At 40.7% G+C, this 22,952-nt stretch overlaps 1 long non-coding RNA gene across 1 annotated transcript in view; it reads left to right on the plus strand.

Annotated features, from left to right (window-relative positions):
• LOC132648993 (uncharacterized) overlaps positions 1-11,283 on the plus strand; it is a 90,966-nt gene extending 79,683 nt beyond the window's left edge. The window contains exons 2-3 of the long non-coding RNA XR_009587375.1: positions 9,762-9,919; positions 11,178-11,283. This is a non-coding gene — a long non-coding RNA (uncharacterized LOC132648993). The remainder of the gene's footprint in view (positions 1-9,761; positions 9,920-11,177) is intronic.
• The last annotated feature ends 11,669 nt before the right edge of the window (positions 11,284-22,952 follow it).

Raw genomic sequence — 22,952 nt, forward strand, 5'->3', positions numbered from 1 at the left:
CGTACAATTTGTAATTATATAATGTTTTTATCTCACTGATGCTTTTTCTTCTAAATTCTAATAGTGACATAATTACATTATCTTTCTTTTTGCCAGTGTTGGTTTGAACTGCCAGTCAGAGTCTGATTAGGAAAACAGAAAACACTGTAAACATCTAAACAGAGGGAGTTTTAACGCAAGCAATGAGTTGCACAGACAACCTGAGAAATAGAAGCAATTTAATGATTACAATAGTGAGGGGGCACTACGCTGAACAGGGCAGGGAAACAAAGGAGAGAGGGGCAATTCAGGAGTGTGGCCACCCAAACAAGCCGAAACCATCAGCATGAGGAGCCAAAGCAGTAGGACATCTCCTGGGGGCTGGGCACGGCCTGAAATGGGACAATGAAGCTGAAACTGTCAGGAAGTATCTGTACTGTCAATCAGCCTCAAGTCTTAAGAACCAAAGACAGACAGAAGCCAGATGGCCCAGGAAAGGCATCATTCTGCTTCTGACGATGACATCACATTGACTTTATCAGTGGGACACTCCACACTGGCTCCTGTGCCCTTCTGACACATTCCTAGTGTGCTTCAAGCATTTGCTTTGAGCATAATTACAGAGTAATTAGAATGCAACAATGGTATTTCAGGCTCAGCTTATTCGTTCCTTGCAACTCCCTGGAGGTAATGGTGTCACCATAATGAGGGAGCCTTAGACATGATCACCCTTTCAAAACAACCCTTGTCCATCACTTGGACTCTGTTACCTGTTGTTCCTCCAGAGCTGGAGACCAAAGCCACACATCTATGGATTAAGAAGGGCATTGGAATTTTCCAAATTTTCTTTATTCTAATGTTTTGGACCAAGCTACTGTGAACTATGTAAAGGTGGATTCTGTCTTTATGTACAGCTTGATCTTATTTGTTAATTATGTATCAGCTGGTTTGTTGCTTGCTATTCAAGACAAGGTCTGATGCTTCCCAGGCTATTCTCAAATTCACCATGTAGCTGAGGATGACCTGCAACCTCTAATCCTCCTGCCTTGACCATCCAAGTACTGGGCTACACATGGATTTTATTTTTATGACTTTGCTAGATTTGAGGCAGGTGCACATAAAGAAAAGCTGAGCAAGCTGGGACCCAGCTTGTCTTGAGCTGTACACAGATAAACACCCCTTTCCAGTAATAATGCGCTTGGAAGCATAGGTCTTTACTTGCATATACCGTGCACATACATTCTTCTCACAGCAATGCACCTAGTAACATGTTAACATCATAGGATCCCTACCTGCATCAATCTGTACTTAGGCTGCTCTCGAAACAACAAAGTTTCTGCTTCCCTAATAACAGCCAAACTTAAGAAGATGCTATTCGATCATACTTTTGTGATGTTTGAGTAAAAAACCAAAAATAATCCGGCCTGAACTGGTTTTGGGTGCATGCATCATAAGGCAAAAATGGCCTTTCAAGCACTATTTACCATCTCATGCCTGTGCAAATTTGGGTGTGCTTATGATTAAAATAAGACCCATTGTGGGGGAGGGGATATTTAAAGTAGAATTTATAATGATAACCAATCAAAACAGAGAACCATCCAAACTACACTCTTTAGGAACTGGCCCTCCTTTTTTGGACCCCACGAAAGGAGAGCTCAGACAGTAACCTGAGGTCCTTGTGTATCTTCCCTGCCATGGACCACTGCTCTCTCACAGTGTAATCTGACCTTTCTGCGGTTTTGCTTTAAATAAAGTTTTCTTTCAACTCTTAAAAGTCTGTGTCAGTCCCTTATTTCCATTCTTTGCATAAGAGGCCAAAAATTTAGAAACAGTCAGTCCAGATTGTTATGACTGGTAAATTGTTTTGTTCTTTTCCTTATTATTTTAACTGTGATATGTTATTAAATTACAGCAATGCAGGACTTTCTATGTGTCCATTACTGTTTCCTGTACATTTTCCTTCTTTCTTGCCTTCTTTGGGTAGATTTGATTTTCCTTTTTACTTCCGTGTTTCTTTTTTACGCATTTGCATGTTACACACTATACTTTTAAGCTCCATTCTAAAAATGAACCATGTATTTTTTGTTTAACAAGATGTAAATGTAAATGTCTTCCTTTTCCACTACCTTTTCAGGTTACCATTTTCTGATTGCCTCCTCTTCTCTCCCTATTTCATCTCCCTTTGCTTTTCCTTCCTTTTTTACTACGGGTCTAGCCCCCACCTTATTCAGCGGAGGCCAAGCAAGGTCAGTGTTTGACCAGAGCTGGGTATGGCAGAGCACCCGTGGAAGAAGGGAATATCTATATGGTGTCAGCAGGGTCAGCCCAACTTGTCACAGGAACGTGGGATGAGCTGCAGCAGAGGAGGAAGGTATTTTTGGAGGAGGCTGGAATAAGATGTTGGAGCCTTTTCAGAATGAGTGGGAAAACGTCATAGAAGAAAAAGGTTATGGGTGTGTCAGAGTTTGTGGAGATGGGGGCATATTCTCTCTGAAAAGAACCTCAGCAGGACAGGACGCTGTCCCAGTGTGTGGGGGTGGAGTGATAGGAGGCAGCTGCTGGTGCTGGTTCAGAGTGCCGATGAGGCAGCTAGCTGGTGATGAAATCTGCTTTCTGGCCAGAATATGGCTATACACAAGGAGTTGGAGCCAGGGCGGGGTGAGAAAAATCCTATGGAGGTTAGAAAGAAAGAACAACGTGAGCCTGAAAATTTCTTTTTATGCTATAAAATAAGCAAGTCCTCAGAGAATGACTCAAGACAATGAAACCAGCCTGGCAGGACTCCCACTGATAAAAAATAAACAAATAAAGACAAATTGAACATCAGAATAATAGATTATAACCATTTAACTAAATAATTCCAGTTAAAAAAAAACACACATATGGAAAACCAAATCAGAAACCCAGTTGGGTAGTAAGTGTTTGTACTCCCAGCTGTTGGAAGGACGGAGGCTAGAGAATCTTGAGAACACAGAAGAAGGAAGCCTAAACCATAGGGTGAGTCTTGGTATCAAAATAAAAATATATAGGGGCAAGTGAGATGGCTCAGTTGGTAAGACCTCTTGTCACCAAGCATGACCTTTGGGCCCATAACTGACTTCAGCAAGCTGTCCTCTGACTTCCATAAGTGTGTCATGATATGTGTGCACACACATGCACAGACACACAGAGAATAGATGAATAGATAGATCATAGGTAGAGAGATGATAGATAGATAGATAGATAGATAGATAGATAGATAGATAGATGATAGAGAGATGGTAGAAGGCTATTTATACAGTTATAGTTTCATGATAATTCCCATCCAGGACTTACTCCTTTTTTACAATGAGTCAAGTCTGGCAGGTATCACTTTTATTGAGAGTCTAAGTGTGAACATCTATAGAAGCCACAGCTGTGTAAAGGAAAGGCCAGTAACATCGCTTAAATGCTACTGTTTCTACTAAAGAGGTATTCGGTCACAAAGACATGTCAGGTGATTCTAAATGAGAGATTACTCCAAAATAACTGTCACATAATTCTTATGGGTCAAAGCCATGGAATTCGGAGAAGAAATGATGTGGCCAAGAAATGATGTGGCCAAAAAAGATATGAGGATTAAATGTAACACAGGATTCTGAACAGGCTCATTTTCTCTTCAGAGTGACAGTGGGCTGGGTAGGTTGCTCCATGAATAAAGTGTGTTCTAGGCAATGTCAAAAGCATAGTTAGGATGTCTAGAATGCATGTGATGACTGTGGCAAGCTGCTAGCAAGACTATTTGGGATCAGGAAGATCAACTCTGCCTCAAAGTGTAAAGCAGAGAGCATCTGATTAAAAAAAAAACAAAACAGATGTCAACCTCAGGTGTTCACAAGAGGAATGCACATAAACCCACATTTACATATGTACAGATAAATATGTAAAAAAGGCAAGAAAATTAGGATAATTGAACAATTTCAATAGGCAGGAGATAAAGAAGTGTCCATGTTAGTTCATTTCTCTTGTTTATAGAACAACACACAGCAAGACTCAGGAGTGACAGGGCCCCAGGCCTGCAACTTCCCAAGTGGTTTAGGTGTGGAAAAGTTGCTTATGGTGCTACTACAACTTTTCTGTAACTATTACAGAAAAAGGTATTTTCTCTTCTCTGTCAGTCACTTGGAATTTAGTTCATTAGCTCCATTTCCTTTCCCTTCTCCTGTTCATGCCATTTTCCTGGGTTTTCACTGTATCTTTGTTCTAGCCAAACAGAGTAAAACCTCTGTTAAGGTGTATACCAATGTTTCCTTGAGTTCTCCATGTCTGTATGTTTTTACTGCTAGAAACTGCTTCTGAAGTCATGGATTTTTCTCTGGAGATTATTTGAATTCTCTCAGAAGAAAGTCCCATCACCATCTCTTTGTGAGAGGGCATGTTGTTAAACAAACTGTGTTTTTTGTTGTTGTTTTTTTTTTGTTTGTTTGTTTTTGTTTTTTGTTTTTCTTTGAGCATTCTTTTTTTAATTTTGTTTTTCTTATTAGTTACATTTTGTTAACTCTGTGTCCCAGCTGTATCCTGCTCCCTCATTCCCTCCCCAACCCCACACTCCCTCCCTGGTCTCCTCCCTGCCCCTTTCCAAGTCCACTGATTGGGGAGGACCTCTCCCCTTTCATCTGACCCTGTTTTATCAGGTATCTTCAGGGCTGGCTGCAAAGTCCTCCTCTGTGGCGTAACAGGACTGTGTTTTAACTTGAAGAGATTTGCACATATTCTTCCTTGAAATGTATAATTTGAGAGACTTTAGGATGAGTTTTAGGAAGACAATGATTTTTCTCTCAGCACTTTGGTGGCACTGTATGTCTTCTAAGAAACACGCTTTCATCAAAATGTCTGGGTCTTTGTAGTTCACTGCAAAATTTCAAGGCTTTCACTTTGTATTTGGTCTTCTATAGATGAAGTACAAAGTACATTGAACTTTTGGGCTCTATTGGTTAGTATCTTTCATAAATTCTAGAAAATGCTGCCCATTATCTCTGAATATTGTCCAATCTCAGTTTCTCTTAGTAATTCTAGAATTCCAGAAGTTATCCATCATCATCATATATCTTCCACTGCCTCAATATCCTTCAGTTTCTTTTTGCGTTCTTTAAATTTTCATTGATATGTTTAATTTTTGAAGCATAACATAACACCTTATATTCGGTGTCAGGTAACCCCTACCATCTGTACTCCTAGCTGATCAGACTTCATAGTTCATTTTTTAAGTTGGTGTTCAGTCAGGATCCATGGTTCCTCATGTATGTGGTCATCATTCTTGTTGCATCCGCCGTCAAGTGCAGACACCTATGGCAATGCTCTGAGGCCTGGATTTAAAGCTTAGTGTTCCAAGTAGTATTTCCAGTTACTTTTCTGTGTAACATCTTGGGAAAATTACACTTTCACCTTTGGTTTATCAGTCTGAAGTTTGATATAATGTGGGTTCGAGATTCTTGCAAGAGGCATTTCTCTCCTTACTACCCGGAAATGCGTGCGTTCTGGCAACATCTCCTTGCTCTATCAGTTTTTGTTTTTCTGGTTTACCTACTGGAAGTATTGTCTCATGAGGTTTTCATTGGCTTTATGTCAGAGGTCAGAAGTTTTTCTATCCCTTCTGCTCCCATTCCCCTTCATTTTCTTCACATTGGAAAACTTTCAAGTAGCGTTTACTTTGAAAGGGCAAAGGGCCCTATTAATTACCCAGGTTGAATTGGTTTTGCCATTCTAAAGTAGCAAGGTCTGGGAATCAGTCTTGATGCGAATTAAAGAAAACAGAAACTCTGCCCTAGGCACTAATCAAAGGAAAATATGACAAGATTTCTCACTTTCAACATGAAATCTCTTTTTTTCCTTTGAACTTCTATAGCATCAAGAATCAAAGAATCTAAAGACAACATCGACAAAAAGTAATTAACCAAGGAAACAAGACAGCTACTCTATGAAAGCAGACCATAGAAGGTACTTCCCCAAAGCTTTTGTAGCTGACTCTTCTCTCCATCCCTCTGCTCCTCCCACCCTTCCTCCCTCTCTCCCTCCCTCCCCACTTCCTCTGTTTCTATCTCCCCACCTCTGTGTGTGTGAGAGAGAGAATGGAGAGAAAGAAACAAACAGAATCCCCACATCCTCTATTATTTCCTTAAATTCCAAGTTTACTGACAGTTTATTTACAAAATTACTTTAAAAAATTGTTATCAATTGTTATCAATTGTATTTCATATCTTTTTTTTGTCACCAAGAACAATCTAAGGCAAGTCTGTAGGGTCCGGGGGGGACCAGAATATGCCTGCCTCAAAGATGAGCTGTTTCTGAGCTGAAAGCAAGGAAGAAGCCCACGAAAGAGAACCGAACACTCTCTGTCAAGTCTGTGGGAAGCTGAGAATTAAGCACTGAAGGCAGCCATAGAAACCCCGCCTGTACATACACCAGAGGCACCTGCATTGGAATCTCTATGTTAAGGTTCCCACAGGTTGCTGCGTGAACAGATTCATGGCCTTTTTTTCCTTGATCTTACTAGTTCTCTAGAATTTACTATTCTTGTTAAAGACGCCACTGTAAGCTAGAATTCAAAGTCACCCCTTTGATTACTAGATCTATATAACATATGTACACTATTATATTAATAGATTATTATTTTTCTCATCTTAATCTACAGTTTGTTGCTGACCTATGAGCTAAGAATCTGTAATGATTGAAGACAAAAAATGTTTTAACCTACATGCACATGTAAGAGAAGACAACAAGTAGAGATTTGGGGAATTGTTTAATGAAGTTTATCATGAAGAGTTTAATCAAGGAAAATCAACACAAAAAATTACACAGAAGAGAAACAACACAGTCTTGTGTTGCCTCTAGAAATGCGATTTTAGATCGAATCCTCTCTGAAGTAAATTTTTCGTTTGAAAAATGGGAAAAGTAGCCGTTGCTTCATTTTGAGAAGGTCCTGGGACAATTTGTACGAAATGATTTCAAAAGGATCAGAAAGATCTAGAAACTCTTTCAAGGAAAGAGTTGTAGAGACATATGACCTGACTCAAACCTTGAAGGAGGGCAAGCACTCAGTGGCAATCTTTGCTCCCAGACATTTTTTTCTCCTGAATCCAGAGAGATAAAAGGGATCCTAAAGCCAATTTAGGGTTCAGCTTCTTTCCAGACCTGAGGTTTACACCAACAAGTAGCTACAGTATCAGACCACTTGATTCATTGCCTGTGATGAAGCAAGAAATTCAGAGGTCCACCTAGCTTATTGACAGTTAAAAGAGAAGACCATGAGACTAAATCTCTGGGTTTTTTGTTGTTGTTGTTTTGTTTTTTTGTTTTTGATTTTTATTCTGAAAAGCAGGGCAGCAAGACAGGATTAAATGCAATAAGTAATGTAGCTGTTTAATACACACTACTGACCCGGTGACAATTAATTTTTAACTTTTATTAACATGATCATTTTCCCTAGTGTTTCCTCTTCAAGCCCCACTCTAGAGTGTTGCTAACTTGCTTCATCTCTCTCTCTCTCTCTCTCTCTCTCTCTCTCTCTCTCTCTCTCTCCAGCCACCCTTTGCCCCTGGTAGAAGAACATATCTCTGATTAAAGGTTACATCCCGTGAAGACTAACTGTAAAGGCCAGTCCACAATAGACAAAGAGACAATGCATTCTTGTTCAGAGCAGCCACCAACAGTGATGACAAAAGCCATCAATGGGCTGGGGTCAAAGATCATCAGTCCCTCTGTCACTCCATTCTTCTTTCAGCTCTCAGTGGAGTTCATAGGAACTCAATCTCTGGTCTGAAATCCAATCAAAGCTCAGCCACTCAGACCTAAGCCAAGGACACCCAAAGAACAAATGCAAAAGACAAAACAAAACCTTCACTGGGTCTTCTCAAAAGTAATGGAGATTGTGGGAAGGTGGTGCAGACACCACGGGGTTGCGGGGACCTTCAGGGAATTAGTGACTCAAGCTTTAGGAATGTGTACAGCTGAAGTGCTTGGAGGCTCTGGCCAGTCAGGCAGTGCTGGAGAGAGAGCCAGGATGCGTGTCCAGGTGTTATCAAAGAAGCTTAAAATATGGAACCAACCAAAACAGGGGCTGGCTTCGATAAAACTCCTTTCCTGTCTCTGCTTAGTAGAGAACAGAATCTCCTTCTCCCATGGGAGTGGGGGTGGGGGACCCTTAGTGTTTGTGCTGTTCTTCCTACACCCCTCAGACCCCATCTGTCCTGGATGCAGCTAGAATCTATCCTTTAGCGTGCTCTTTCTGTCGTTGTGTTATTTCGTTATTTCAGAGAATGGCTGGGTAGTGTGTAAGCAATGTTTATTATTATTATTATTATTATTATTATTATTATTATTATTATTACTGCACAAACCTTCTGACATACTGGGCGGCTAGCCATCACCAATTTGCCGCACAATCTCTCTTGATAGCATCCACCAAGCAGGCCTCTTATAGTATGGAAAAATAATAATTTCACTCTTCTGTTCCTAAGAATCTCTTTTCTTGGCTGAACTCACTAACCCAGCCATGTAGATTATCAAAACCTGGTAGAGAGAACTCTAGGTGGTTTTTACCGTATTCAAAGACAGTAGGGTGGAAGCTGGGAAGTGTGTTCAGGGCTTTGAGGACCTGGAGAAGTTCTCACCAAGAGGAGAGCCCATTTCAGGACTTCTCCTGAACTAGCCCAGGGAAACCCAGCAACTATGTTACTGTGGATGCCCTCTCCATGTACCTGGGCCCTCTCCTGCCTTGACTGTGAATGGGTAACCTGTTTTTAAAAAAGCATCTCTTTTTCTTTGGTGAGAGTTAAGAGTACTAGGACAAAGTCTGGCTATATACCCCCTGCTGCCCCAGAACTCTCTCTGCAGCCCAGTTTGGTCTCAAACTCACAATCCTCCTGCCTCAGCTTCCCCAGTGCTAAGATTAGTGTCTTGTGCCACCACAGCAGCACATTGTAAGTGCTGCTGCCAAGTGTTATGCTCAACTCTATGGCCTCATTTCATGGCGAGAATCCTAACTTGAACTTGCTACAATGATCTTAATTTTTGTAAATGGTAAAGTGTTCACTCAGGTTTAAGGGATCTCGGTAGAAGCTGAAATTCAAACTCAGGTTTGCATATCCTTCCTCAGTATCCTCAGCCAGGCATATCCCCTCTCCCTTCAATCCCCAAACTTGTACTTCCACAGATCTTTGTGCATAGTACTTCATAGACTTGCCATGTTGAACTTTCTGTGCTGTGGTTATCTGGTCCCATGGATTCCAAGGCTGTATGCCAGAAATAAGAAGGTAAGCATATACATCTATTTTATCTCTGTGTTTATCTAGCACCTGATTCATGTACTCATCTGCTGGGCACTGAACAAATATGTCGATATGCTCTTAATTGAATTGATACGGGAAATTAGGCATCATCCTAAGTACTGCTTTATTTTCTGGACGGTGACCAGCATTTCTAACCTTTGGAAACCAAGCATTATGGAAACAACAAAACAACCAGACAAACAAAACACATGACATGCGTACTCCCACAGGCTGTTCTTTCTCCCCGTGATAAAAGTATATATTGTTTTCATTTTCATGCTTCAACTCAAAGCATCCTTACCCAGGTAGGAAAGTGGTGTTCGTGTTTGTTGATGTCTGTCTGTTCTCTGTTTGATGATGGTGGCTTGTTCGGGTCTTACAACCATTATTCAGGATATTTCTTTTTTCAGTTGCAGGCAGGAATGCTGAGGGTCAGATATAGTGTTATTCCTGAGATATGGCCCAAAATTCACTCATGTCAGTTCTGCCTCTTTTCAGGTTTCTGAGTTCTGTAACCACAGGAGCAGAGGTTTCCAGCTTACTTGTACATCTCTGAATGTTCCTTCTGAAATGTCAGCGATTCTCCACCCCGAACTCCACTGTGGTGTGTCTGCTCCCTCCGACTCGCATTGCTTTCTACCTCTTCATAAACTGAGGTGAGTGTGAATGTTTCATTACTCCTTCCAGACTACAAACTTTCAGTGGTAGCATCCTCAAATATACAAAACTTATGCACAGTAATAGCTATTGAATAGAGAGATAAATGAGTAACTAATCTTATAAATATTAAAAAAAAATGTTAGCCCAAGAAGTAAAAGGAAAATGTATCATATTGTATGTGTGTCAGCACAATTATTTTTATCCACAACCAAAACTTCAGAAACATTTAAAATTTTTTATTTACTGTTGTGGTTTGTGGTGGTGGTGTTATTGGTATAGGGATGTAGGGGGGTTAAAGGACAATTCTCTGGTTCTCTCGTTCTCCTTTTCCACAGGTTCTAGGGACCACAGTTAGCTGTTCAGTCCTCTCATAGAGTATGTTTATGGGCTGGCCCATCTCATAACAGACACAGCCCAAGCGATGCATGGGGAAACTTACGAAACACGTATTTTGTCAAACTAAACCTAAGAAAAGACATTCAGATAAAACCAAGGATGACAATTCCGCTGAGTGTTGCCTGAGCTCTCGCTCGGGTCAGCCAGTATGCCAAGAATGTAAGCACATGACTTAATCTAACCCTCCCAAGAATTCTGCTAGATAGATGCTACTTTTACACTTCTTAAAACATGGCTTCAGAAAATGTCAAATAAATTACTCAAGGTCTCGAGACAGGAAGTGGTAGATAGAGATGGGATTCTAATCCAGAGTTTACAACTTCGGAGCCTCGGCTTGTGCCCCTCTCGTGACAAAACTCTCATTCATGAGATTTCCTGCCAGAAACAGTCAAAGCTCTAGTCCTGTGCTCAATGTTGTCTTTTGTGACAGTTACTACGACAATCTTTGTTTCATAAAATATGCTATCTCTTGAGCATGTATCACATTAAAGGAAAAGGAAAAGATATTTTGATAAATACTGGTATATACAGCGAGGGGAAAACTCTGAATATCATTCTGGAGACTTCCATTCTTCTATCTGCTGGTAGTCAGTTAATATTAAATTAAGAGGATATGTTGGTTTGACTTATATAACCAAGAGTTGCTTCTGGTTAACAACGTTTGCATGAAATTTGCTCTTGGTGACGATTCGAAGCCCCGGATGAGAACACCACTGTAAGAGAAAGCAATAGAGTGAAGGAGTACAGAGTGAAGGAGTAACTTTAGATTGTGTGTTACAGAGGGCCCTGGTAACAGCCTCAAAGCCTTTGTTTAGAGGTCAGTACATTCATTTTTCATATTTAATTTTGTTTATTCAGAAACCATTTCCCGCACACCTGGCACTGCTATACACCATCCTGAAGAAAGAGTGGCAGGCAAGCTCGCCAGTTACCCTGTCATCCCGGAACATGTGGTCCACAGGACAATTATTAGGATGGGAGGTACAGTCCCATGTAACAGGAGCAATGATGGCAGAAACATGGGTGGTAAGCACGTGTGTGTGGGGGGGGGGTGTATGAAGCTGTGCTTATTCAAGCATCCAAATCATAATACAGGACTGGGATTTTAAGAGGCAAATTGTTTGAAAGGCTGAAATTTCAATAAAAAAAAAGATGGTAAATATGTACTTTTACAAAGTACATAGAGAGTTGATGAAACAATTTTTATTAAATCTCAAAGACAAAAGATATAAAAAAAATTGTTTTGTTTTTTTAAAGTTCTGTTGACCAAATAGATAGATTTCTACAGAGAATTAGGGCCACAGCTGAGAGACTATGTTCAAAACTATTTATGACACTAAAGGCTGGTAAAATTAACTTTACGAAGACCATCATAATAGCTGTAAAGACTTCGGTGGTGTGGTTTCTCAGGGAGGAAAGAGACAGAGCTTAACTCCAAATGTAAGCAAAAATGGGATGGAAAATGAGTAACAGGAAAGAGGAAAGATGAAGGAGAAGCTTGATAACCCAGCCTGACAGAATTCATCTCCTGATCAGACAAGGCAGGTAATCAGATAATGGACATTGTCTAAACTGACTTGGCAAAATTCTTGCTAAATGTAGACAATGCGGAGATGAGCCCAGAGATCTAAAAAGAAAAGACAAACTGTGAAACCACAGAAAACCCTTAGATGAGTTGGGTGGGGGAGACAGTTTCATCAATTTCCCATCATGAACCCATCATGTCTGTTTTGTTCTAAGGTCACTTTCCTCTTCTTCCAGGTTATTTCCATTTCCTGAAGCTGGAGACGCTGGAGCTGGAAGAGGGCCACCAGAATCTGGATGTTTGTAACCTGCAAATCTCTGTAATGGAATCTCTATTGTAATTGTACTAGGAAGGGGGACTTTAGGCAATGAGAGCCCCTCCCTCCCGAATGAGACTTTTGACACTGTCATTTGAAAGGATAAGTGTTTAAGTTTGGAGGTTCAGCTCAGTGGTAATGCCCTGGCCTAAGATGCACGGGACCCTACCTTTGATTCCTAGCTCTTTTCAAAAGGCAGTCCAGTTGCTGCTTCTTAGCCCCACCCGCTCTGCCTTCCACCGTCTGCTATGTAATAACACAGATTAAAGGCCCCTGCCAGAGGCTGGCACGTTTATCCTGGACTTCCCTGCCTACAAAACTGTGAGCCAATAAATCTTCGTTCTAATAAATTTCTGATCATTATAAATTACCCAGTTTGTGATGTCCTGTTTCAGCAGCACAAAACAGGCTAAGAAAAGGGCCCCATTGTGTTCCTAAATCCGGTCCAGAATGATGACAGTGCCTGTTAAGTTTTTCGATGCCCATTGTGTCACATTTTCTGGTGGCTTATTTCTTCTCATCAGCCACACAGGCAACTGGACCTACCTGACAGGGTGCCGTCGCACCAACTTTTCTATCTCGGATTACAATTTCAGGACAGTACTCTATCAGAAAGAGCAGCAGGATTCTATTAGAGCATCTCTTATCTAATACAGCAACACAGGTCCTCCACCAGCGAATTTTCCAGTTCACAAATGCTGCGAGTTTCAACACTATTGCAACTATATAGTTCAATGCAATTTAAAACCCATTTTTAAAATCACGTAATGTAGCATACAGATCTGGCTTTTCTGTATGTTGAGGTGCCATCTAGTGGGTAGAGTATGAGATTTCATTTTAGGAATGACCGATCTCAATCCCACTGTCAGTGCCTAGTATTTGGAAGCAATCTGAGCAACGCTGCCTCAAAGCTCAGCTTCTTCTGTGAATGCTAGTAACAGGATCGCTGGAAGTGTTAGCATAACATAACAAAGTATCACGATGTCTGGCATGCAATGAGTCTTTTATGAGTACAGGCACCTGCTTTTGTTGTGACTTTTATGGCGCTTATAGTGAAACTTACTTGAATGCCTCTTGCTCTGAAAAACACACGGTGTGCTGATGCAAATGAAAGAAAATTCACAAAGAAAAACTGCAGTTGATATGTTACGACTTCGGTTGTCCAAGGACTGAGTGAGAAGGGGTCAGCTTTAGAAAGAGGAAGATGGCTTCAGCCGTAGGTGGACAGACCCGCCATGCGGAAGTAGAGCCAAGCTTGCTCACTGCAGCTCTGAAAGCAGCACTGACCTGCTTTAATGAACACGAGTCACACGCTTTTCGGTCCGTGTGTGGAACAATGCTCCTCAGAACTGTCAGAAGGTGAATCAGCTGCTGTGGAAAAGACTCTAGATTTCCAGACGCACTAAAATCCTGACGAAATGTGCTCACAGGGTTCACTTCGGTGCGTAATGGGTACGTTTCCTTCATTAGCTAAAGAGCTCCGTTGAGTAAGTGCTCTGTGCTCCTTCAGTCATGAAGCTTTGGGATTCTAGGGAAGAAGACGATAGAGAAGGGACATCTAGAAGGAAAAAATGCAAGGAGACAGTCAATCCTGTCTCCTTTCTCTTTTCTTTTCCTACTGGGTGGTACAGTATTCACACCAGCCCATCACCAACTCCACAATTCATTCAAGACGAACTGTTTTCCAGATCTGATACCCTGGAAGACACAACATGGTCATCATATCTAAGGGCATGTGGCTTAAAGTGAAGCGACAGCCCATGGAAAACACCACCGGGTACATAAGTGATGAGGAACACTTACGTGTTTGGGCTATCACCATATATTTCCCTTCTTCATAGTATCCGGTTCCCTCTTGAATCTGATTGAGGTGGAACAAAATCTCAGACATTGCTCTACAGATCTTTCCTTTCCCTGTTACCCAATACAGCCAGGTTTTGAGCATGTAAAAAGCCTGTCTAATAAGGAAAGAATTTTTTAGACATTGAATGTTAGACCAGTGACTTAGGGGTTTATGGGAAGCCATTAATTCACATGGCTAGCTGTCTGGGGTGTCCAAGGTTTCTAAGTCTCTTACCTTCTGCTCCTTGGGCTTCTGGCTTAAATTCAATGCCTTTCCACTGGTCCTCCAATGATTTTAGTTTCTTCTTATCTTTCATGAGATTGTTGTCAATAAGAAATTTATACTAATAAACCAAGAACTCTTACTAAAATAGCAATGCAAGTTGGAATGGTAGGCGTCTAGAAATGCTATCAATGACTTACAAGCCACAGAACATCGATGATTAGAAATTATTAACACCACACCATGCTGAATTAGGTATCATCTCCTGGAAGAATTTCTAAAATCACAAAAGGCTAGTGGACTTGACTTTACTGAGTAAGCTGATGGGCTAAACCCTTTGTGCATACTACATTTGATATTCACAACCCCCCTACAATAAATACTGAAACTTCAGTACTCATTTGTAGCTAAGAGAAAAGGATGCTGATAACAGTTTGCTCAAGGTAAGCGAGGAAGTGTCAAAATCCACATTTTGAACCTTGTCTGGGTCACATGCACTTTGCTGTGTTGTCACTTCTTCCACTGTAATTGACTTACACATTGTAAACACTTCTTTCTCTGCATAATGAAATAGTGATGATAAGTTCAGTAATTGGAAGATTTAAAAATGCCTACAAATGCACAAATTTGAGAAGACTTAAAGTTGGCTTATTTACAGAATACCTATAACATATATTTGATGTTAATGTGTTAATATCAAGGCACAGTGTTTCCTCTTGGGCACACAGAGCATAGGTTCAGTCTTGATGCTTAGCTGGGTCTTTCCTGTTTGCTAAATGCCTACAGGACTGTGCGCCCTCTGAGCTCCCCACAAGTTCACTGCCTAAACTGAAAATGTCTACCTCATCTGTCATCGACACTCAAATGGCTTCAGGGATTTTTTTCATTTCCACTTTATTTTCCACAATCTTTTCAGTATTTACCTCCCACATCTGGAATCAATTCGGACCAGAAGCAAAGACACAAGCAGTTAGGCTCCTCCCACGGCAGCCTTTCTCCGAAGGAGAGAGGAGAATTCAGAATATTGTGTATGCAGCAGACATTCTCTTTGAGAGGAAACTAGCCACGGAGAGAGATTCTGCATTCTAAATGGCTAATTTGTCTTTCTGAGTTTAAGGGAACTATCTAACATTTTTGTCACTACGGCCTAGAAAACACATTTTTAAAATGAGATTTATTTGTGTGGTAAATGGCTAGAAGCCATTAATTATCCTTTAACACCTCTGTGTAGAAGATTTTAGAGCAAGTCTTAGAAAACCTTGCTGGCTTTCATGTGTCCCTGCCACTGTGCTGATACCCGCCCCATAGAGAGACAAAAGTATCAGTCAGTCAACCACAATGAACCCAGTTAGAACCATCATTTAAACAGTGGATTTTACACTGTTGGGAGGGGGTTTTCTGATTGCTTTTGTTGTATTGTTTTGTTTTGTTTTTTTCTTCATTGATGTCACTGGGGCTAACTCTATTGACTTCTAATTGATTTCGGGTGACAATTTGAATGTCCTTGTAAGTTAGACATTGATAAGAAACATTGACTTCAGTAAAATAAACCCCACACATCTTTATTGAAATTTTCCTTGATATTACCTTCATGAAAAAAAAAAATTCTCTCCAAAATGGTAATAAACGCTTCTGTCTAAAGGCCTCTGCGGAAAAGGCATATAAGTATGAAGGAGGTCACTCTGTTAACTACATAAACTGTGTCATTCTAGTAAGACAGCAATCTTGTCTTCGTTTTAAATCTAAAGTGTGTGTGTGTTGTGATGTGATGGGTGTATGTTTGTGGTGTGTGTGTGTGTGTGTGTGTGTGTGTGTGTGTGTGTGGTATGTGGACTCTAAGGGAAAGAACAATAAGAAAAAATTAAGTTATCTGAAGCATCTCAAGAGATAGCCCTTTAATGATAGGATAAAATATTACTATTAAAATACAGTTATAGAATATGAGAGAAGAAGAAGAATGAGAAGTATTCCAGGGAGCTAGAAGGGCAGTATTCTGCAAAAACAAAAATCACAGTTTAACGGTGATTCTGGGAGCCTTGTTCTGCTCTCTGTAAGGTCAGTAATGGAATTGTCAGGAGTTTGCTAAGCACTGTGAGCCGTGGATGATTTTGACGTTCGTCTTGGGCCAGGCATTGCGTAGGGTCCACTGTGTCCCCAGCACACCTCGTTGTAAACGAGCTCCCGGGCCCTGTTCTGTGTCTTCCTTATACAACTGGGTAACACAACCCTGAACCCCTGAGAAAACAAATCTGCCTCCTGAGGGAGGGAAGCCACACAATGTGAACAGTGAGCCCTTTGATAAGAAATCTGCCCTCTCTGGTAGAAAATAAAGGGGAAGGAGGCTCTTTTGGGGAGCCTGGCAAGCAGAGAAGGTGAGCTCTAGGGAGTGTGATATTACACAGGAACACAATGGGGTTGACTGCATGCTTGGCTAATTACTGGAGCTATTAAAATCTCTATAATGTAGATTCGGGGTGGGGAAAAAAGAGGCTTATATAAATGCACATACATGCTTCTGACTGGGTTTTACAGTCTAAAAAGACACCATCCTGCTGTGTGCACATGACTACTAAACCTGACTGACCTTCTTCCTCGGACCCTGTCCCACCACTGACTGGGGTGCTGCATAGAGCGGTTGGACCAGAGAAGGCGATGCTTGATGAGGTCATGTGTGTTTGGGCTGAAGCACATTGCTTCAGTCAGTGGGCTTAATCTAAACCAGTCGCTATCCCAAGCCTGAAAGTCCAGGAATGGAGAAAACAGAAATTTTACCTTTGCTCAAGTTCACAGAGCAGACAGAGATCCTGGAAACTTAAGAGAATGGTAGCAAAGAAAAATCCTCTCTGGGGTTTAATCAAAAGAACAGTGTGTAGGCATCTGGATACACCTTTCCCTTTACCCCGCTCGCAGGGGCTCAGCACTACCCAGAAGCTCAATAAACAAATGCTTCTGGATGGAAAAACAGACAATGCTCAGTTAGCACGGGAGTTTAGCTTCGACGCTTTTAGCATCAGAATTCGTTCTGCCCCATGTTTGCCAGGAGACTTGGGTTGTGGCTTAGTTATGGTTTCTATTGCAGTGAAAAGATGTCCTGACCACCGGCAAGCCTTATTAAAGAAAATATTCGATTGGGGCTGCATTTCTTTACCTCTGAATCACTCTTCAGAGGTTTCTTCCATTACTGTCATGCCGGGAAGCACGGCGGCATGCAATCAAACATATTGCTGGGGAAGGAGACGAGAGTTCTATACTTGGGCCCACAGGCAGCAAGAAAAGAGAGACACTGGGCCTAGCTTGAGCATTTGAAACCTCAAAGTCTATCCCCAGTAACACACTTCCTCTAGCAAGTTGACACCTACTCCAAGGACATGCCTTCCAATAGTGCTATTCTCTGTGAGCCTATGGTAGCCATTTTCATTCGAAGCATCACGGGTTCCATATCTGCAAAATGAAGCTGTTGCTGCTGCTGCTGCTGCTGCTGCTGATTATGATGTTGCTGATGGTCATTGTGATGATGATGGTTGGGGTATAAAATAAATCAATGTACCTGTGAACCAGCACAGAGTCTAATAAGCAGATAGTAATCAACTAGCTAATTTCTATCAGTCCTAAAAGATGACCACCCTGGTGATCACAGCAAAGGTTGCACAGGTGATCTCTCATATCTGTAAGACAGGTAAACTCAGACAAGTTTCTAGAGACACCTCAACATTTGTTACACTTTATTCCACCTGGATCCTGGTCATCGATAGCTTGGAAGTTTTCTGCTGAGGCAGAGATTGGTGTCCAGTCTATGTTTGAGACGCAGAAAGGTCAGGTGAACATCCCAAGGCCATCTTGTCCCAATCTTGGTCTAAAGAAGCACTTCCAAGGAAGCAAATAGCTCTCAATGTCTGCAGGTAGTGCTAGAATAGTTTGGTGTTCACCTCACAAATATTTTATCTCCAACTCTACATATAAATATTAATGTGCCCATCCTGTCCTGTCAACCAAGTGTTTTTGCTTCTTTGTTTTTTTCACAGCATTTTTTATTATCTGTTTTCTTGCTGTGTTGGTCAGCTTTCTGTGTTATGATAAAATACCCAGGCAGTTTGCCTGAAAAGGAGGAAGGATTTTATTTGGGCAGCTAGTATCAAAGATGTTACTCAGTTTATAGTTCCTTTGTACAGAGGGAGAATATTATGGCAGGTAGTGCATTCTATAGCAGAGTGTACACATCATGATGGATAATAAAGAGAGATGAAGAAAAGGATATATGTATGTATACACATATATACATATACACATATTATATATACATGCATACATATATACATATATGTATATATGATATATACATATAATTGTTTTATTTTATACTCACTATTACTATTCTTTACAAGGGCTTCCAATGATCTAATTTTGCTCTAGTCCCCACCTTCTAAAGGATTTGTCATCCTCCAATAATACAACATGATGGTGGCCAAGAACTGAGTACATGAATCTTTGGAACATACTCCAGATTCAAAATATAGAGCTTTGTCTCCAGCCTCACAAATTCATACCATCTTAAATTCAAAATATTTTCAGTCTATTTATAAGACTTACCTAATGCCTGATTCTTAACAGTTCCAGCATTTCTCAAAAATATAATTCCAAAGTCTCTGGAATTCAAAGCAAAGCCTTAGCTTGGAATACTAAAAAGCACAAATTACACACTTCCTATGCATAGTGGCACAAGGGAACACTCCTATTCAAAGGAAATGAATAAGAGCGTTGAAAGGAAATATCAGATTAAAGCAAGACCAAAGGCTCACAGGAAAAAAATCTAAGTTTCCATGTCTGATACTGTGGCACACAATGGTGAAAGCCCAAGGATTTAGGTAGCCCTGTCCCTCAGCCTTGACAGCTGCAGCTGACATGACTGAATCCTCAGGCAAGCTCTGCCCATCACATGCCCCTTCCTTCAGCACACATCTCATATATCTCTCCTTTCTGACTTCCAGGGATCTCTGCAGCATCCTTGGCTTCACTCTCACAGCCCTCTCAGAAACTGCTAGTGGGGATGGTAGCCCCTAGGCATACATTGCTTAGCTGCAGTTTTCTTTGGAACTCTGGGGAAGAGACAGATGAATATATAATAACTCTGGCATTCTGTATGCCTGCCAAACCAGCATGTGGACAACATCAAGGTCGCAAACAGGCAGGAGATGTACCAAACTCATTCAAACTCTAGCTTCAGGGTCCTCTAGTTCCCAGGCCAGCTGAACCTGGGGAAATGAACCATGGGGAACCAACTTTGTGGACAGCCCTAGGTGAGCAGTACCTCCTGGAGTTCCTTTATCAAAGGAACTGTGTCCTGCAGGTTTGAAATCCCTGATGGGTTTTCAGGCATCTTTCTCACTGTCCCAGTGCAAAGAACTGGGCTTTTTTTGAATTGTGTCAGTCTTTTGAGTAGTTGCATACTCATTGGCTGGAATGTTATGCATACTCCTTGCCAAATTTTAAGTCTCCTAAATGTTTTCACTCTACATTTTCTTCTCAGTTCTTGTAGCAAGTCTCCTAAGAGCAGCCAGAAATATCTATGCCACATCCTGATTCTGCACTGTCTTGAAACTTCCTTCGCCAGATGAACTAGCATGTCACCATTAAGCTAGGTCTTACACAAGATATCAGGGCTTGAATAAAATGTAGACACGTTCTTTGTCTGACTGTATGAAAATTACCTATATCCCAGCTTCCAATGCAATCCTCATTTCTACCTGAAATTCCACGATCTTTATCACTCTTGTAACTATTTCTGTCAGCATTTTAGGTGCCCGTCCCTTTCCTAGAGTCGCCCATTAGGCTTTGCTTGTAGCTGTGATGTTTCCTGTGATCTGCTTTTTCAAAGTATTTCAGATTCTTGTCATAAATCAATTAGAAAGTCTTTCCATCCATAATTTCATCTGAAATCACGTCAATAGACCCAGTTCTGGGACTGATTTCCTGTGTTGGTTTCTATCACCATGACAAATTAGTTTAAAAGGATGCAAGCTTATTTTAGGTTGTTGCGTCAGAGGGTTGGGCCCATGGTTAATTGGCTGAGTTGTTCCTGGACCTTGGAGAGGCAGAACCAGGTGAAGAGGACAAGGGAAGATTGCTTACCTCAAGGAGGCCAGGGGAAGGAGAAGAAAGAGACAGTATTCACTTTGGAGGCTCCATCTTGTAGTTCCCTCCTACTAGGACTTCTACTAAGAAAAAATCTTAAATGTTCCTTTACTTTCCAGTAGCACCACATGATGGATAGTGGGCCTTTAACACATAAGCCTTTGGCAGGCATTTCCAACTATGCCACTTACCTTTTTGTTAGCTGGTTTTTAAATTGAATTTATGCGTTATCTAGGAAAGTAACGTCCAAGAGAAATAGGAGTATGTTTGGTCAAGAACTATACAACACTCAGAGCAGTGCTGGCATGTCAAATGAATTTCATGCACGTGAGCTAAGTGATGAAAATTTCCTTGGCCAAAGGGTAGACACAGTACTTTTCCCTTCACTGTTGAGAGCCAACTAATATGTCAGGTAATTTACGCCTACTATACCCACAGCCATGTGGTAGTTGTGAGAAGTCTTGGGTTATCTGTGTAAATAAAAGAGAGCACACAATTATGATGCATTAATAATTCAGCAACAGTAATGACTCACCAAGGGAAAATCATATCCTTCTGGTCAACAACATGAAGTCTCTGGAAACCTAATATGGTCTCATCATTCACCAGGCCAAGGAACCATCCCTCAGAAACACAACTCACTTTAAGCCATGCTAAAGAGATTGATGGAATAGTTATTCTTTTATTGAGGTGCTGTCATTTTCTTTTTCTGGTGAAATAGGTTTCAGAGTGCAGCCATATTGCTTCATAAGTCTGTAAACTTTTTGAATTACCCAGAAAAGCATAACATTTCATTTTCTTCTCTCTCTTTCCTAAGCATGCTTTTCCTAACATTTCAGACATCCCTAACACTTCCAGCTTCCGTCTTTCTCAAGGGATCCCTCCCAACCATTTGACTGCTTGTGGACCATACAGCTGACATCCAGGACAGCTTAACTTAAAAAGCATGATTTTTTTTTTCTTTTTCATTCTTCTCCTATGCAGGGCAACTGCTGAGATTTATTTAGTTTGTTTGCCCTGGATTTTTCTTTTAAAATGCTAATAAAATTGTCATCAACTTTTTTTTTTAGTCCATTCTGACATTCTTTTAATAATGAGAGTAAGAACCCAAAGAGAGGAGATTGATGTTTCCCATATCATCTAATGACCACATAGAAACTCCTCAAATTTTCTGGTAGCTTTAAGGCTAACTAGGGTGTGGCAGTTCTTCGCTTTCAGTCACTGAATGATTCCTTCCCCGCACCCCCCCCAATTAAAGTTTGGGAAAGGGGTGTGGGGTGTGGTTCTCTAGAACACTGCATATGCAAAGCTCCGGGCTCATTTTCCAGCAAGGGAGGAAGATCTATGTTTTCTTTTCCTCACTGCTTTATCAGTGATTCTTCTGAATCCCTATGAACCAGAATATGACAGACCAACGGTCCGTCTTTGGTAAAGGATTATTCTGAGAAATTAGACATAGATAACAGGGTGAGGAAACTCTGAAATCAGGCTTACAGTTAGCCTTTCTGTAAAGGAATTTATACCTGCAAAGGAAATTTCCTGACTGTGTCTCCTCTGGTGAGAGATACACAACTTCTTTGTCTCAAACATCAAAGATTATAAAAATCAGAAGCCATTTCTTTTCTATCAAGATCTCTGTACCTGGAAAGTTTACCAGTGTCTTTCAGGTGGCTCCTTAAACCCTGTGAAACTGTATTAAAAAAATACATTTTCCTCAAATGTGTTTCTTGAGATTGTAGGGTTTCAAAGTTCTTAAAGGAGTATATGAACCCAAATGGGTTGACAACTGCTCCTCAACAGTCTGTTGATGTCTTAAATGCTGTTCAACCATTTGTAAGGGACTTCACATAACTTTTCTTCACATTTCTCCAGTCTTCGTGCTTGAAACCAAAGTGTACAATCAACAGAGATGTGTTTTAAGAATATAACACATTTAGTTTAGGCTGTGATTCTTCACTGCGTTTGCATAGCTCTGAAAAGTGGTTCTTCTAAGAAGCAGAAAGGACCATTTGGTTATAACATCACTTTAACTGGACCCAGGAGTGTAGCTGCTGAGCAGTTAACAGAATTGAGGTTTTATGCAAAAGTTGGATCCTCTGTTTCCATCAGTGATTTCGGTGCGCACTCCAGCACATGGGGAGAAGATGGTAGAACCACCTCTTTCAAGTGTACAGGGGTGGGGCTGATGAGTTCGGCAAGGAGAATTTGTCGTAGAGTCTCAGCCCGAATAAATAAAACAAGGGCTCAAGCTTTCTCATTGCTCACTATACGGTAAGGGAGACAAAGGACTCTTTAAGTATATATATATATATACTTAATATATATATTTTATATATATATTATATATATAATATATATTATTATATATATAATATTTATATATATATATAAATGCATATATATATATGCATTTGCTTTCCTGACTGTCAACTCTACAGACTGAAAAAGCTTAGGACTGTAAGTAGGATTTATCCAAATGCAAAGTATCTCTGGCTAAAACCTCTTTCAGTTATGACCTGTCTTAGTCTGAATATATGGATATACTGTGGCTGATCTATTAATGTTGATTCTTCAAAATATTGCTATTTAAAAATCCAT

This window comes from Meriones unguiculatus, chromosome 18 (assembly GCF_030254825.1).
Source record: "Meriones unguiculatus strain TT.TT164.6M chromosome 18, Bangor_MerUng_6.1, whole genome shotgun sequence".
Lineage (NCBI taxonomy): Eukaryota > Metazoa > Chordata > Mammalia > Rodentia > Muridae > Meriones > Meriones unguiculatus.